The following is a 6845-nucleotide window of genomic DNA, read 5'->3' on the forward strand; positions in this document are numbered from 1 at the left end:
TTGCGCTAGATTAGTTTCTGGTCATCAGATCTTCCTCTAAGTTTTTTTTGACATGATCTGGGCTGGCTGTCCTAATAGGCCACTGTTCTGGAAACTTTTTTGAAGGCATGTGGTTAATTGGGCTTCTACGGGCAGCCCATTTAGGTAGAAAACTATCCGACGCCACGCTTTTTCTTCGTAAAAAAACTCTTTGCTCAAAGGATCGGTAGGGTGGGGTCTTTTGATATAGGGATGTGAGTCACGTCGGCGTTTCACGATGAGATCCAGCGTCCGCTGGTCTTCTCGCCAGATCGAGCCGAGGCATGGGAGGTGATCAAGCCGAGGCCTGTGAGGCGATCCAGTGGCGCGGCCTTCTCGGTGGATCTAGCCGAGGCGCCCAAGGAATCATCCTAGGGTTTGGAGTTATTGACGGAGGCGGAGGTGGTACCGGCGTTGTGCGCAAGTCATGCACGAGCCAAGGAGACTCTACAAGGTCGGCCCTGCTCTGCCCAACCATCGACCGTGCACTCTCCGATCTCCACTCCACGCTCGTCGTGTCCCTGCCAATCAGTCACAAAATCACCATGGCGGCGATTTTAGTTTCACCAATCTCTCAGTCATTTTCCCCTCTCCTTCCCATGTGCATCACCTTTACACCCGATGAGTAGAAATCGCCTCTCATTCCCATCCTGCGCGCAACCAGTTAGGTCTGAAAGGTAGGAGATATGAGCTTATAGTCTACCTTTGTGGTTATTTGATTAGGAATGAGGTGATCTGATGAGATGATGTTGTTTTTCAAGCATAGGTATGGAAGGGGGGATACGAGATTATAGCCTGCCTTGGTGTCCACTTTGAGAGAACAATCATGTTGTTTCCTTCTCAACATATAAATACTGCAACCGGAAATCTCCAAGTCGGTTCTAACAATCAAGTTTATAAGGGGAACCTCTGTTTTCACTGTCATGATTATGTGTATGCTGACCTTTCTGAACAATTCATCCATCTCTTGAGTATGCAGTTGGCTCGTCAGTCTCTGCCTTGTCAGGATTATACACAACTGTAATGAAGGCATCAGGTTCAAGCCGTAGAGTTTTTCAACTTCTTGACCGTATTTCCTCGATGAAAAATTTAGGGAACAAATGTCCAAAAAGTGAGTTTCATTGCCCAACAGCTTTCTTGGTTGATTATGCCTATGTTGCATGCTATACCTTTTTTAGAAAAGGTTGCATCCTATACCTACCTTTTATTATTGTCATTTCCTTCCATTTTTACCGTGGGTTTCAATGTGTAGCTTTCTTGGTTGATTCTACCTATGTAGTACTGCAGTAACCTTACATTATTTTCCATTTTAGTGAAAATGATGGGGAAGTTGAGTTAGACGATGTCTGGTTTGCATATCTTTCTCGTCCTTCTCATCTGATTCTTAAGGTAAATATACTCTTTCATGCTCATCTCTGGTGCTCTTTCCTATGAATTTGTACTATGTTTGGGATAACTTGGATGACTTACTGAAACACACTTTCAGTAAGCATACATGACGGATCTCAATTAGATTTTATATCGGTGTCATCAATATTTCAGGGAATCACATTGAAGCTAGCTTCAAGCTCAAAGGTTGCACTTGTTGGGCCAACTGGTGGTGGAAATGTAAGCTCCTAAGTTTTGGTGTTACACAATATGAATCGTTTCTCACTTGCGACTCTCAATCATAACTTTCGGGTTTCTACATTCTGCTGCAGACTACAATCGGATATTTGATTGAAAGGTTCTATGACCCTATAAAGGGAAGGATCTTGCTAAATGGACTGCCTCTGGTTGAAATTTCACATCAGTATCTCCATTAAATGGTATTTGTGCCGTCCAACTCTTATCTATACAATATTTTTTAAAACTTTTTCTATAACTGTATCTCTGGCTTCAGAATTATTTTTTCCTCCCTCAGATGTTCAATTTTTTTCGGAACCAAACGATTTCAGGTAAGCATAGTTAGCTAGGAGCCTACACTCTTCAGCTGCCCCATTGAAGAGAACATTGCTTATGGATTGGAGGGAAAAGCGAGCTCCGCCGACGTTGAGAACGCGGCTATGAGTAACTGAATTTTGGAACTATTCTTAAGCATATCTCTCAGGAGTCAGGACCGCAGGACCTGAATAACTTGCGGGTGCAGAAAATTGCAAACGCGCATGACTTCATATGCGGCTTCCAGAACCAGTACAAGAAGATCGTCGGAGAGCGCGGTATCAGGTTATCCGACGTGCAGAAGCAGCGGGTCGCCATCGCGAGAGCTCTGCTGATGAACCCGTGGGTGCTCCTCGTGGACGAAGCCACCAGCGCCCTGGACGCCGAGAGCGAACACCTTGTTCAGGTACCATCGATCTACGCTGCTCCAAAATTTGTTGCGAGGTAAAGGGATCCATAGGGCGCTGCACTAATGTAGCTTCATATTCCTGATGGTGTGTACCATCCCAAACTGCCGCATAATGATGTTGAAGCTCACCGGTCTCCATTATATAACTGTTGGAAGTGTTGCACGTACATTACTAATGAATTAGCTATTTGTTGATGGGTTCTTTCATATACCTTATCCTGGTATTTATTTCTTCTCAACTTACAATTTTTTTTATGAGTGCAAAAATTCAGGTGTTCTAACTTTATTCTTTGCACTTTTTAGCGACCCGATCAGTGCCATGGCAATGGGTGTGTCCCCTACCCTAGCCTTCAACTTGGTGGAAACCGGCATCCACCTACTATTTTTCTGGATTCAAGAACCCTGCCTTCTAACAAAATCAATAATGATATTCTTTCAGATCAGAATATTTGAATGATATTCTTTCAGATCTGAATATATCTGAAACAGAATTTTATTTAAGGAGATTTGTTCCAGGTAGAGGAATAGAAGCATTGTTTCTCCGGGCTGGTACTGAGGTGTTACGGATTAGAGCACCATATGCAGTTATTGAGCACCATGGCACGCAAAGGTGCTCCGTGTGCCCTGCATCTTCAAAAGAATCATGTTATGCAGCATACCAAAATGTAACTATTTAGGAGGTTGATCCAACAAATAATGACATATGTGCTATGGGTCAACTCCATAAGTGATAAAATGGTTTCAAACTCGCAAATCTGAAACTGTAGGGTTGTATAGTAAGACTTATAGTCTCAGATTATTTATCTTGGTATTTGAATCTTCTCAACTCACTCCAGCTTGAGGCTGTGCCCAGGATGGTGGAAGCTTGTCCCAAATCAAGAATGATATTCTTTCGGATCAGAATATTTGAATGATATTCTTTCATATCTGAATATTTTTGAAACAGAATTTTAATTAGGGAGATTTGTTCCTGGTAGAGGAATGGAAGCATTGTTTCTACGACCTGGTAGTGAGGTGTTACGGATTGGAGCACCAATTGCAGTTATGGAGCACCATGGCACGCAAAGGTGTTCCGTGTGCCCTCCATCTTGAAATTATTCATGTGATGCAGCATACCAAAATGTAACTTTTTAACATATTGATCCAACAAATAATGACATATGTGCTATGGGTCATAGTAAGACGTATATTCTGATATTATTTATCCTGGTATTTAATTCTTCTCAACTCACTCCAGGTTGTGGCTGTGGCCAAGATGGTGGAAGTTCTTCGGAGCCTTGATGCAAGTGGAACATGATAGATTAGAGAGGTGGCCATCCGCGCTTCCAAGCCTGATTTAAGATAGTACGACAAGACATCCACGTAAACCATTGCTTTCTTTCTTTGTACAGAATAATTGATCATCATGTTTATTAATTCCTGTATCATTTCAAGCTCTACTCGTTATCTCGTACATAAGCTCCTTAATGTTAAATTTCTGCATGTACCCCGTGGATGGTCTCTAAGACCAAGGGAGAGCTCCAATCCTGGCCATGTCTCATCTGGGGCACTCAACAAGAGGGACCTCTGCTTCTACTTTAGAGATCATCGATGCAAATTGTTTTGTTGTCATCATCCATCAAAAAGGGGGATATTGTAAGGGCGTTCTCCTGCTTAAGTGTTTTGGTGATGATGACAAATCACTATGTTATCTAACCGGGTGTCAAGTATGCATGTATCATTTGTTAAGACACAAGACTGTTAGGCATTCCCTCCAAACAAAAAAGATCGAAGACGTGTTCCCTACGTGTTTATTCTCTTTGGTCGTAGGGATCCTGCACTATTAAGAGGGAATCCACATTGCAAGTCTATGGGTCTATCAATTCTTCTCTAACACTGTTGCACCCATCGTGTTCCATCGCATCATTGAGAGAGAGGAATGCCAATTTTTCTATACTGACCGGTTGTACCGATGCTATGGGCGGTTGTACCGCTCAGTTGTTGGGCGGTTGTACGAGCCGTGCACCGGTCCACCACCAGACATGGTTCGGTTTCACAGCGGTTGTTGGGCGATGTTGGTCCGGTTGTACCGCTACGTTAATTATAGCCGATACTACCAGTATTCCAAGCGGTTGTACCACTTGGGACTTAGCCACGCCCAACAGCCATGGCTGGTGACACCTCTAGGCCAGCTTCCTATTTTGGCCCGGTTGTAGGGCGGTGGTTGATCGGTTGTTCCGCTAAAATAGTAACACTAGTTGTACCGGCCCGATAACTGGTTGTACCGTTTGCTGTATCGGTTAGAAATCTGGGGGCCCTATATAAAGGGGATTTTCTTCTTCCTCCCCCTTACCTCTTACCTCTCTCTCATTGATGCACTGAAGCTTTCTTGCCCGATCTCTTTCCCTAGACACCCAAACTTGTTGTCTTGCTAGGGATTGAAGGAGGAGACCTCGATCTACACTTCCACCAAAGGTAAATTGATTCCCCCAAGTTTTTCTCTACTGACCGGTTGTACAGGTGCTATGGGCGGTTGTACCGCTCAGTTGCTGGGCGGTTGTACCGGCCCTTGATACGTCTCCAACATATCTATAATTTTTGATTGTTCCATGCTATTATATTATCTGTTTTGGATGTTTCATATGCATTTATATATTGTTTTATATTATTTTTGTGACTAACCTATTAATCTAGAGCCTTGTGCCAGTTTCTGTTTTTTCCATGTTTTTTAGTATTGTAGATAAGGAATATTAAACGGAGTCCAAACGGAATAAAATCTCTGGAAGAATTTTCTTGGACCAGAAGAAATGCAGTAGACTTGGAGTAGGGGGTAGGCATCTACCGGGAGGCCACATGCGTGCAGGGCGCGCCCTAGGGTGGTGGCCGCGCCCCCTGGCTTGTGGGCCCCCTGCAGGTCTCCTAACCCTATTCTTTGGCCTATAAATTCCCAAATAGTCCCGTATCGCCAAAGAGAGGCACATAAATACTTCTACGCCGCCGGGAGCCTCTGTTCCCTTGAGATCCAGTCTGGGAGCCTTTTTCGGGTAATCTGTCGGAGAGGGAATTGATCACGGAGGGCATCTACATCAACACTATTGCCCGTCCAATGATGTGTGAGTAGTTCACCATAGACCTACGGGTACATAGCTAGTAGCTAGATGGCTTCTTCTCTCTCTTGATCTTCAATACCATGTTCTTCATGATCTTCATGGAGATCTATCCGATGTAATACTCTTTTGCGGTGTATTTGTCGAGATCCGATGAATTATGAGTTTATGTTCAGGTAATCCATGAATATTATTTGAGTCTCTTCTGAATTCGTACATGCATGATTTCATATCTTTGCAAGTTATTGGTTTGGTTTGGCCAACTATATTGGTAATTCTAGCAATGGGAGAAGTGCTTAGTTTTGGGTTCGATCTTGCGGTGTCCTCACCTAGTGACATAGTATGGGTAGCGAGGCACGTATTGTATTGTTGCCATCGAGGATAAAAAGATGGGGTTTTCATCATATTGCTTCAGTTTACCCCTCTACATCATGTCATCTTACTTAATGCGTTACTCTGTTATTCATGAACTTAATACTCTAGATGCAGGTAGGAGTCGGTCGATGTGTGGAGTAATAGTAGTAGATGCAAAATCGTTTCGGTCTACTTGACACGCACGTCATGCCTATATGCATAATCATTTCCTTGGGTACCTTCATAATTATTCGCTTTTATATCAGTTGCTTGATAGTAATTTGTTCACCCACCGTATTATTTTCCTTTATGAGAGAAGCCGCTAGTGAAACCTATGGCCCCCGGGTCTATTTTCCATATTATATTTTCAGATCTATAAACCAAAAATACCAAAAATACGTTGCTGCAACTTATTTACTTTTGTTTCCGCAATCTTTTATATCTATCTCTATCAGATCTCATCCTTGCAAATAACTCTGAAGAGATTGGCAACCCCTTTATAGCGTTGGGTGCAAGTGTTTGATTGTGTGTGTAGGTACTACTATTGGGGCCTTGCTTCTTCCACCTACTGGATTGATACCTTGGTTCTAAACAAACTGAGGGAAATACTTATCTACTTCGCTGCATCACCCTTTCCTCTTCAAGGGAAAACCAACGCAAGCTCAAGAGGTAGCAGCCCTACACCGGTCCACCACTGGAGACGGTCCTGTTTCACTGCGGTTGTTGGGAAGTGGTGGTCCGGTTGTACCGCTATATTAATTATAGCCGATACTAACGGTGTTCCAAGCGGTTGTACTGCTTGGGACTTAACCACGCCCAGCAGCCATGGCTGGTGACACCTCTGGGCCAACTTCCTATTTTGGCCCGGTTGTATGATGATGGTTTACCGGTTGTTCCGCTAAAATAGGAACACCAGTTGTACCGGCTCGACAACTGGTTGTACCACTAGTGCAATTTTGTTGTAACGGTTAGAAATCTGGGGGCCTATATAAAGGGGGTTTCTTCTTCCTCCCCCTTACCTCTTACCCCTCTCTCTCCTCCATTGATGCACTGAATCT

The 6845-nt window shown here is 43.6% G+C and overlaps 1 pseudogene; it reads left to right on the forward strand.

Moving 5' to 3' along the window:
• The first annotated feature begins 302 nt into the window (after nt 1-302).
• LOC123409333 lies at nt 303-3644 on the forward strand (annotated as a pseudogene).
• Nucleotides 3645-6845: the final 3201 nt, after the last annotated feature.

The sequence above is a fragment of the Hordeum vulgare genome, chromosome 7H (genome assembly GCF_904849725.1).
Source record: "Hordeum vulgare subsp. vulgare chromosome 7H, MorexV3_pseudomolecules_assembly, whole genome shotgun sequence".
Lineage (NCBI taxonomy): Eukaryota > Viridiplantae > Streptophyta > Magnoliopsida > Poales > Poaceae > Hordeum > Hordeum vulgare.